This window comes from Leptonychotes weddellii, unplaced genomic scaffold, assembly GCF_054177405.1.
Source record: "Leptonychotes weddellii isolate Sample4059 unplaced genomic scaffold, ASM5417740v2 HiC_scaffold_5163, whole genome shotgun sequence".
NCBI lineage: Eukaryota > Metazoa > Chordata > Mammalia > Carnivora > Phocidae > Leptonychotes > Leptonychotes weddellii.
In genome coordinates this window covers 1-11,159 of record NW_028019190.1, presented here as the reverse complement: position 1 = coordinate 11,159, position 11,159 = coordinate 1, and the positions used below count along the sequence as shown (strand labels likewise).

General features: G+C 41.3%; 1 long non-coding RNA gene across 1 annotated transcript; it reads left to right on the top strand.

Annotated features, from left to right (window-relative positions):
• The first annotated feature begins 149 nt into the window (after positions 1–149).
• Positions 150–11,152, top strand: LOC145719550 (uncharacterized). Its single transcript, XR_014142459.1, has 2 exons — positions 150–2,456; positions 2,665–11,152. It is a non-coding gene; the product is annotated as an uncharacterized LOC145719550 (long non-coding RNA).
• Positions 11,153–11,159: the final 7 nt, after the last annotated feature.

Below are 11,159 nucleotides of genomic sequence, written 5' to 3'. Positions count from 1 at the left end.
TCGCTGATATGAGGAATTTGAGAAACAAGACAGATGATCATAGGGGAAGGGAGGGAAAAATGAAACAAGATGAAACCAGAGAGGGAGACAAACCATAAGAGACTCTTAATCTCAGGAAACAAACTGAGGGTTGCTGGAGTGGAGGGGGGTGGGAGGGATGGGGTGGCTGAGTGATGGACATTGGGGATGGAAAGTACTATGGGGAGTGCTGTGAATTGTGTAAGACTGATGAATCACAGACCTGTACCCTTGAAACATAATACATTATGTTAATAAAAAAAAAATAATGCAGACTTTACAGAATAGTTCAGGAAAGTCACGAAAAACCCCGGCAAGAACAAAAAACCTTAAAAAGGAGGGGGCAACAGATTTGATTTTCTGAATTGCCATCTTATTTTAATTGTCCAGTTTTCAACAATTACGAGATAGGCAAAGATACAAGTAATACGGCTCATGCACAGGGAAAAAAACAGAAACCATCCTTGAAGGCCAGACTTTAAATTAACTGTCTTAAATATGTTCAAAGAGCTAAAAGAAACTAGAAAAATTACTTATGTACAAAATGAGAATATCAGTAAAAAGATAAAAATTGTAAAAAAAAAAAAAAAAAAAAAAGACCCAAATAGAAGTTTTGGAACTGAGAGGTACGGTAACTGACATGAAAAATTTATGAGAGGAGTTCACCGAATTTGACAGTTAGATGAAAGAAACCTTGAAAACAGGACTGTTGTAATTATCCAGTTTGAGGAGCAGAAAGAAAAAAGAATGAAGAGTGAAGACAACCTATGGGGCCTGTGGGACACCATCAAGCATACCAACATACACATTATGGGAGTCCTAGAAGGAGAAGAAGGGGGCAGAAAGAGTATTTGAAGAATTAATGGCTGAAAACTTCCCAAATTGGATGAAGGACTTGGGAAAAAAAGACACCCATTAATCTGCACATCCAAGAAGCTCAACAAATTCTAAATATGATAAACTCAAAAGAGATCCACATCTAAACTTATCATAGTCAAACTGTCAAAAGCTAACGACAGAATGTTGAAAGCAGCAAGAGGATACAACCCATCGCATGTAAAGGATGCTCAAAAAGATTAAAAGCTTGCTTCTCATCAGAAATGATGAGGTCAGAAAACTGTAAGATGATGTATTCAAAATAGACTTTAAGACCAAAAAAAAAAAAAATGCTACAAGAGACCAAGGACACAGTACATATTGATAAAAGGGTCGGTCCATAAGGAGGACCTAACAATTATATATGCATTTGGCCACAGAGCTCCAAAATGCATGAAGCAAATGCTGAGAGAATTGAAGGGAGAAATAGGCAATTCAATTATTATTACCAATGACTCATTATTGGTAATTTTTAATGATTAAGAGATAGTCCATATAAAATATCCAGCATAGTCCCAGGTGCATGGCATGCACTCTGTAATGGTAACTGTTGTTTAGAAGGAAAAATTGAGTTGCTTTGCTAGTGTGGTCAGGAAATCCAACAATAGTAGTTGGAGACTTCAATATCTCATTATTTCTTTTAAAGATTTATTTATTTTAGAGAGAGTCAGGGGGAGGGCGAGAGGGAGAAAGAGAATCTCCAGCAGACTCTGCCGAGCGCAGAGCCTGACCTGGGGCTCGATCCCAAAACCCTGAGATCATGACCTCAGCTGAAATCAAGAGTCGGCTGCTTAACTGTACCACCCAGGCGCCCCAATATCTCCCTTTTAATAATGGATAGATGAATGAGGCAGAACAACAAGGAAATAGAGAATCCAAGAGCACTGTAAATGAAGTAGTTCTAACAGACATCTGTTCCATCCAAGAACAGTATCATACACATTTTACTCGAGCACGTGGGACATTCTTGAGGATAGACCATATGTTAGGCCATAAAACAATCCTCAATAAATCCAAAGGGATTAAAACCATACAAAGTATGTTCTCTGACCACAATGAAGTTATATTAGAAATCAAGAGCAGAAGGAAATTTAGGAGATTCACAAATATGTGGAAATTAAACAACACATGGAAATAACCAGTGGGTCACAGAAAATTAGAAAATACTTTGAGATTAATGAAAATGAAAACACAACACACCAAAGTGTATAGAAGGCGGCCATAAACAGTGGTTAGAGGGAAATTTATAAGTATAAAACCCTATATAACTATAAACTATAAACTCTTATTCATTGCTGGTGGGAATGCAAAATGGTGCAGCCACTTTGGAAGGCAGTTGGACAGTTTCTTACAAAACTGAACATACTTTTCCCATATGCTCCAGCAAATGTGCTCCCTGGTATTTGTCTAAATGAAATGAAACATGTCCACACAAAAAGCTGAATATGGGTGCTTAGAGCAGCTTTATTGATAATTGACCCAAGTTGGAAGCAACCAGGATGTCCTTTGGTATGTGAATGAATAGTTAAATTATGGTATATCCAGACAATGGAATATTACAGGTTTTTTTTTTTTTTTAAAGATTTTATTTATTTATTTGAGAGAATGAGAGAGAGAGAGCATGAGAGGGGGGAGGGTCAGAGGGAGAAGCAGACTCCCTGCTGAGCAGGGAGCCCGATGCGGGACTTGATCCCGGGACTCCAGGATCATGACCTGAGCTGAAGGCAGTCGCTTAACCAACTGAGCCACCCAGGCGCCTCAGTATTACAGGTTTTTTGGTTTGTTTGTTTTTTGTTTTTGTTTTTTAAGAGAGAGGATGTGCGAGTGCATGTGAGTGTGTGGGGGAGGGGCAGACAGGGAGAGAGAATCTCAAGCCGACTTCACTCTCAGTGTGGAGCCTGACGCGGGGCTCTATCTCATGACCGTGAGATTATGACCTGAGCCGAAATCAAGAGTCGGACGCTTAACCTACTGAGTCACCCAGGTGCCCCCAGACAATGGAGTATTATTCATCACTAAAAAGAAATGAACTATTAAGCTACAAAAAGATACGGAGGAAACAAATGTATATTACTAAATGTAAGAAGCCAATCTGAAAAGACTACACGTTATGATTCCAACTACATGACATTCTGGAAAAGGCAAAATACTCTGTATGATACTATAATGATGGATACATGGCATCTTACCTCTGTCCAGATGCAAAATGTACAACACCGAGAGTGAAGCCTAAGGAAAACTATGGACTTTGGGTGATGATGATGTGTCAATACAGGTTCATCAGTTGTAACAAAGATACCACTCTGGTGGGGGATATTGATCATGGGGAAGGTTATGCATCTGTAGGGCATGGAGTATATGAAAAATCTTTGTATTTTCCTCTCAATTTTGCTATGAATCTAAAACTAAAAAAAAAAAGTCTTAAGAAAAAAGATCTCAAATCAATAGTCCCAATTTTTCACCTTAGGAAACTAGAAAAAGAACAGCAAAGTAAACCCAAAGTAAGCAAGGAAAGAAATACTAGAGAGGAAATAAAAGAAACTGAGAATAGGAGAACAATAGAGAAAATCAACAGAACCCAAAATTGGTTCTTTGAAAGGATCAACAAAATTGACAAATTTTCAGCTCAACTCACTAGGAAAAAAGAGATTAAAATTACTAAAACCAGAATGAAAGAGGGGACATCACTACTGAGAAAAAGTGATCCATAACCGAATAATACTTTTGTGAAGTAATGGTTGTCCTAATAGGGCATGTTACACCTATTTGTGGTGGTAATGGTATTTTACATATAAGCTTTCAAACATTGCACTTTCTCCAAAAAGTGCTTTCCATGACTTGTTTCGTCCTGACAACATTCTTGGAGTTGTGCAGGAGTGTTGTATATGGGACAATGTAATCATGAAGAACCTGTGTTTGATGCAGACACACCTGGGTCATGGATCCAGTTCTCTCACCTGGTTTTGACTTTGAACAGGTCACTTACCCCATTTTTATAGATGAGGCAGTAAGCTGAGTCTCATAAGTAAGATTTGAGTTAGCAGAGGGAGGGATTCACAAGGATTAAGTGAGATAATCCACATAAAATATTCATCATGGCCCCAAGCTCATGGTAAGCACGTGATAATGGTAACTTATTCAGAAAGGAAAACAGGGTTCTTAGCTAGTGAAAGGTAGAGGAGTCAGGAAATCTAACCCCTAGTTAGAGCAGCTTCTCTTTAATTTAGATTCCCATCCAACATATGGCACGGAGAATTCAAATGTAGCAAAGCAGTCAGTTGCAGGAAAGAAGGCTGAATCTCTTATTTTTCATTTTGCTTAGAACAAGCGAGGGATCATAAGATTATATAAGCTGGTAACTTGCTACAGTGGTCGTTTATAATTTATTTTATATTTAAAAGGCATCCTGTTATTTATGTTTTTCAGATGGTTGTTGAAATCCAACAATGTCATGCATGGATTAGTCTTCGTAATTGTAAACATTTCTTCTAGGATGTTTTTTTCTGCCCACTCTTTTTCTCTTTTTTTTTTAAGAGGGGGAGAGGAGCAGAAAATCTTAAGTAGGCTCCATGCTGACGTAGGGCTCGATCCCACACCCCTGAGATCATGACCTGAGCAGAAATCAAGAGTCAGACGCTTAACTGACTCAGCCACCCATGTGCCCCATCCTCTTTTTGCTTGTAACTTGCACATTGTCCGCTAGATGGCAACACAGCAACATAAAATGTAAATGAAACCCTCCCGTTGCAGCATATTTATTTGGTTTAATGGGAAATGATGATTTTCCTGGAAAATTAGCCTGCAAGTAGTGAGTTAGGACTAAATCCATGTTTCCAGTGGTGCAATTAATTAAAGTCAGTGCTGATGAATAGATGCTGGATGAATAAATAGAATAATGTACCTAGTACCTACAATGTACCAGACACAGAGATAAGGTCCTGTGGACACAAAGAAACGTTAAGAACGGGGTGCCTGGGTGGCTCAGTCGTTAAGCGTCTGCCTTCGGCTCAGGTCATGATCCCAGGGTTCTGGGATCGAGCCCCGCATCGGGCTCCCTGCTCCGCGGGAAGCCTGCTTCTCCCTCTCCCACTCCCCCTGCTTGTGTTCCCTCTCTCGCTGTGTCTCTCTCTGTCAAATAAATAAATAAAATCTTTAAAAAAAAAAAAAAAGAAACGTTAAGAACTTCTATGATATTTCTGCTTTCCTCATATTGCCAACTTTCCCTCCCCCCAACGTTGAACTCCGAGGATTAGAAAGTCAGTAGTTTTCCCAGGGTGATATAAGTAGAGAGAGACAAAGCCAGGATTTGTCGATGGTGGGGGAAGATGATGAGTTTGAATTTAAGATACGTTGGGTTTGGGGCACTTGGGTGGTACAGTCGGTTAAGCGTCCGACTCTTGGTTTCAGCTCTGGTTGTGATCTCAGGGTTGTAAGATCGAGCCCCCCACGTCGGGCTCCCTGCTCAGTGCAGTCTGCTTGGGATTCTCTCTCTCCCTCTGCCCCTCCTGCTCGTGCGCTCTCTCTCTCTCTCTCTCAGATAAATGTTGGGTTTGAAGCCAGTGGTCACATCCAAGTACCGGAATGCAATGGCGCCTGGAATTCCGCCTTAGGATTGGGCCAAAGGTATAATACATTTAAGAGGCATCTCTACAGAGCAGAATTGAAGGTACGGGTTTGTTTGTGTCAAAGTGCCTGTTGCAGAACAGATCCCCAAGTGCACTGACAGAGCAAGGGTTATGGGTACATGCATCGGAGCCTGGCCGACCTGAGTTCAAATCCTGGCCTCATACTCCCACCCGAGTGTTCACGGGCAAGATTGTTAACCTCGTTGACCCCTTGCAATGACCCCCCAAGGGGGATACTATCTCCATTTACACGCAAGCCAACTGAGGCTTAAAGAATGTAGGAATCGACCCAAGGTCATGGTGCATCTAGTACATGATGGATCCAAGGTTCCAATCTGGAGAGTCTGATTTAGGATTAACACGGCTACATACGGCATGTGTTGCTTCCCGGTCATAGCACTTAAGACACTGCCTAGTAGGGCGCCTGGGTGGCTCAGTTGGTTAAGCGACTGCCTTCGGCTCAGGTCATGATCCTGGAGTCCCGGGATCGAGTCCCGCATCGGGCTCCCTGCTCGGCAGGGAGTCTGCTTCTCCCTCTGGCCTTCCTCCCTCTCATGCTTGCTCTCTGTCTCTCATTCTCTCTCAAATAAATAAATAAAATCTTTAAAAAAAAAAAAGATACTGCCTAGTAATCCCTTGTGTACATGGGAGTCTCCCTGGATCAGTCTGGGTTCTCCAGAGAAACAGAACCAGCAGGAGAGATCAGTGTATCTCTAACTCTGTCCATATCTTTACATGTCCATATCTAAACAGTAGGATACATTCCATGAGCTAAGTCTCTCTAGATGTTCCTGTGTACCTGGTTCATGCACGTGCACACACATGTATTTCAAGGCATTGGCTGCTTAATTCAGCTTGTGGCAGCTGTCCCAAGTCTGTAGGGCACAGCCGGTGGCCCGAACTCTCAGGCAGGAGCTCATGTTGCAATCTCCAGGCCAACTTTCTTCAGGAAACGCTCAAGTTTAGCTCTTAAGGCCTTTTAACTAATTGGATGAAACGCACCCACATTACCGAGGGGAATCTCTTCTACGTAAAGTCAACAGATTGTAGATGTTAATCACGGGTACAAAATACCTTCAACAGCAACACGCACCATAGCCTAGCCCGGTAGTCGCATAAAACTAACCATCACACTCCAGCAGTTGTCTGTAAACTACCCCCCCCCTTTTTAAATTTATTTGAGAGCGTGAGCAAGAGAGAACACAAGCAGGGGGAGAGCAGAGGGAGAGGGAGAAGGAGACTCCCCGCTGAGAAGGGAGCCCCACATGGGGCCCGAACCTGGGACTCCAGGATCATGACCCGAGCCGAAGGCAGACCCCCAACCGACTGAGCCACCAGGTGCCCCGGATCCTAGCTTTCTCATTCATGTTTATGTTCCCGGTGCATAGCCCCATGCCAGACACCTCATGGCACGCAATAAACATTTACTGAGTACCCACCGTCTAGCAGCGCAGGCAAAAGTGAACATACATGTCCTGTGTTCAGCCATACACCGGGGCTAAGGCTGCAGACTTCCAGTGTTCTCAAATCACAGGTAACTTTCTTTGCCCTCCCCCCCTCCCCCCGGGATGGAGCAGCAGGAGATGAGGATAAAGCCACTGATGGTCATGGTCAGCCGGGGCCGTGGGTAGCGCTGTTACCACCAAGAGCTGAGTGTGGGGGGGCTTCCTTGTAGGACACCGTGTGCAGACTGTCTGGTTTTTGGCTTCTGCTGGCATGTCTTTTCAGCTCCTGATGCTTATTTACAACTTCATCTTTTGGAATGAAGGCACAATGGTTTTCAAGCAGCAAAACCTGCCGGGGTTAGGTAAGAGCAGATAACTATGGATCTCTTGGTGCCTATGGCCACTAAAAGACCAGCCCTGCGTGCATCCAGAGTCTTGGCAGCCCCTTCTGGAAGAGAAACAAAACAAAACAAAGCAGAGAGATGGGATAGCAGATGCCACCCAGATGGGGGAAGCATCTACCAAAAATTAGGCTAGAAATGCGCTCCCTAGGGAAACTTTCTTGGCCATCTGTCTCATACATCCACATCAAAGAGAATGGTGTCCCCTCTTGCTGGAGAATTTAAGCACACCTTGGAACACTTTTTCATCTTTTCCTCTCTCCTCTCTCTGGGATCACATTATGCTGCTTCCGAGAATCCTGTCTTTTACCCCCTTCCTCAGACTTACCTACAGAAGTAGCCTAGCAACAACCAAAGACCCATCTAGATACCCTAATACCTAGGACAGAAGTGGACTTACGGCAGATGTTCAAAGACCTGTACAGATTTTAAAGACCTAATAAAACAAGAGTGGGGGAGATAGAATACTTGCTATGGACTGAAATTCACCCCCAATGCTGGAACAATGTATGGGTTGTCTCTGGCAAATCCGTATGTTGAAGCCCTGAGCCCCAGTGCGACTATATTTGGAGGTAGGACTTTTGGAAGTCCTTAGGGTTAAATAAAGTCTTAAGGGTGGGATCCTAATCCAATAGGATTGGTGGCCTTATAAGAACAGGTGAGAGATCTCTCTCCATGCGCACTCACCAAGAAAAGGCCATGGGAAGACACTGTGAGAGGTGACCATTTGCAAGCCAAGGAGAGAGCTCTCCTCAGAAACCAAATTGGCTGGTGCTGTGATTTTGGGCTTCCAAGCCCCCTGTTCTATGGCATTTCGTTATGGCAGCCCACGCAGGCTAGTACAATACCGATCATAATGAATTACAGTATTTTAAAGCTTGTCTCTTGAGGGTGCAAAACGAGCCGGAGAAGCTCAGAGAAAGAAAATACTGATTTTCATGAAGCCTTTCCCAATTTCAGGAACAAAATAGAGAAAGGGCATTCTAGTCAAAGGAATCACTTGTGCAAAGGTGTGGAGAGTAGTGTGCAGGTTACACGCACACACCACACTCTGGGCTACAATCATGGGAAACACCTGGTGGTTCTCCAGTTTGCGAGGCTTTCTTCAGCTGGTTTTGTGGTGTGTCTGGGACATTTTAAATGTTCTGGATATTTATCCTTTGCCATGTGTTGGAAATATCGTCTTCCAGTCTATAACTTCACTTGTAACTTGGATTAGCGTGGTTTTTGACTTGCACAGTTTTTATTTTTATTTATTTTTATTTTTTATTTTTTTTTTATGGGTTAGATTTTTTTTTTATTCTTATGTTAATCCCCATACATTACATCATTAGTTCTAGATAAAGTGTTCCATGATTCATTGTTTGCACAGTTTTTAAATGTAATCAACATTTACTAACCTTTCCTTTTATAAACTTGATTTCTTAGTATTCATTTAAAACACTCTTTCCTTAAGCAGTACCTAATGACACTCTAGATTTTCTTTTAAAATGAGAAAATGTTGGGGCACCTGGATGGCTCAGTCAGTTAAGCATCTGCCTTTGGCTCAGGTCATGAGTTCAGGGTCCTGGGATCGAGTCCTGCATCAGGCTGCCTGCTCAGTGGGGAGTCTGCTTCTCCCTCTGCCACTCCCCTTGCTTGTGCTCTCTCTCTGTAAAAAAAAAAAAAATCTTTAAAATGAGAAAATGTTGCTTTTCATATTTTGCTTTTTATTTATTTTATTTGTTTATTTTTTAAAGATTTTATTTATTTGACACAGAGAGAGAGTACAAGCAGGGGGAGTGGCAGGCAGAGGGAGAGGGAGAAGCAGACTCCCCGCTGAGCAAGGAGCCCGACATGGGGCTCGATCCCAGGACCCTGGACTCATGACCTGAGCCGAAGGCAGATGTTTAACTGACTGAGCCTCCCAGGCGCCCCCATATTTTGCTTTTTAAATAATCCAGAATTTATTTTGGTGTATAGTGTGAGGTAGGGATCTCATTTTATCTTTCCCCATATAGACAGCCAGTTGTCTCAGCACCTTGTACTGAGTAATTCAGATTTTTCTCACTGATTTGTAATGCCACGTCTGTCAAATACCAAGTCTGGCATTTGCCAAGGTCTATTTTTCTTACATGTTTAGAAGGATGTTTTATGTATTCTGGATACAAATCCTTTGCCAATGATATATGTTGCAAATGTTTTGTCCCATCTTGAAATCCTGATGAATGTAAGTTTTTAATTTTAATATTGAAGTTACCAAATTTTTAACAGTTTCCTTTTTTATGTGCCATACTTGGGAACTTCTTTCTTGCCCTAAGGACATATTCTCCTAAAAGTTTCATAACTTTGTCTTTTACATTTATGTCTTTAAGCCTTTAATATTGACTTTTTTTTTTGGTATGGTGTCACATAAAGATCTGTAATAAATTGTATTATTTGCTCATAAATTTTCTTTTCCTTCCTGCCTTTGCTATGGTTCATTGTGGGCAGAATGTTCTCCACTTTCCCACCTTCTTTGAACTTAACCATGTGACTTGCTTTGGTGAATGGAAAGTGAGCAGATATAATGTGTGCCCTATTCAACAAGCGGCTTTATTTATTTTTTTAATTTTTTAAACTTTTATTTATTTGAGAGAGAGAGCACAAGCAGGGGGGTGGGATGGGCAGAGGGAGAGGGAGAAGCAGACTCCCCACTGAGTAGGAAGCCCGATGCGGGGCTGGATCACAGGACCCTGAGATCATGACCTGAGCCGAAGGCAGACGCTCAACCAACTGAGCCATCCAGGAGCCCTATGGGGGATTCTCATCTTTTCTGTAGTATTCTGATCCATGGACATTGTGTATAACTTCATTCCTTGATTTCTTTTAATAAAGTTTTTATTTTTTCCAGACACCTTTTATATATTTGTTAGCTTTATTGTAGGTCTATCTATCTATCTATCTGTCTATCTATCAAGTAACTTCTGTTCCCAATGTGGGGCTCAAACTCTTGACCTGGAGATCAAGAGTTGCCTGCTCTACCCACTGAGCCAGCCAGGTGCCCTGGTACTTTTTATTTTTTGTTATCATAAATAGTATCTTTTACAACCACATTTCCTAAATGTTTGTTTTAAACTTAAATACTTTAGGATTTTTGTGTAAATACTTTTGGGATTTTTATGGAGACAGTCATGCTAATTGCAAATAAAAACAAATTTGATTCTTCGTTTCCAATTTTTATATTATTTATCTAATTATGCCTCACTCCACTGGCTACGAACTCTGGTATAATGTTGTAAAGATGTGGTGATAGCAAAGTATTGTTTCCGATATTAAAGGGAATGTTTTCAACATTTTACCATTAAATATATTTGCTGTAGGATTTTTTAGATACTATATATCAAGATGAGGAAGTTTCTATCTAATCCTAGCTTGCTGAGAGATTTTTGTCATGGTAGGGAGATGAATGGTATCAAACACTTTTTTCTGCATTGTTTGTGAAGGTCATTTTGTTTTTCTCCTTTAGTGGTGAATTATATTAAATAATTTTCTAATGTCAAACCAAACTCATGGAATAAATACAATGTGTTCATGATCCCTCACCTTTTTTTTTTTTTCTTTTAAAGAGGCTCTATGCCCAATGTGGGGCTTATACCCACAATCCTGAGATCAAGATTCACATGCTCTATGGAATGAGCCAGCCAGGCTCCCCTCACTATTTTTACATATAGCTGGATTGGGTTTGCTTCTATATTTTAGATGATTTTTTTCATCTATGTTTATAAGTGAGATTGATCTGAAATTGAAATTGTACTTTTTCTCTTTTTTTTTTT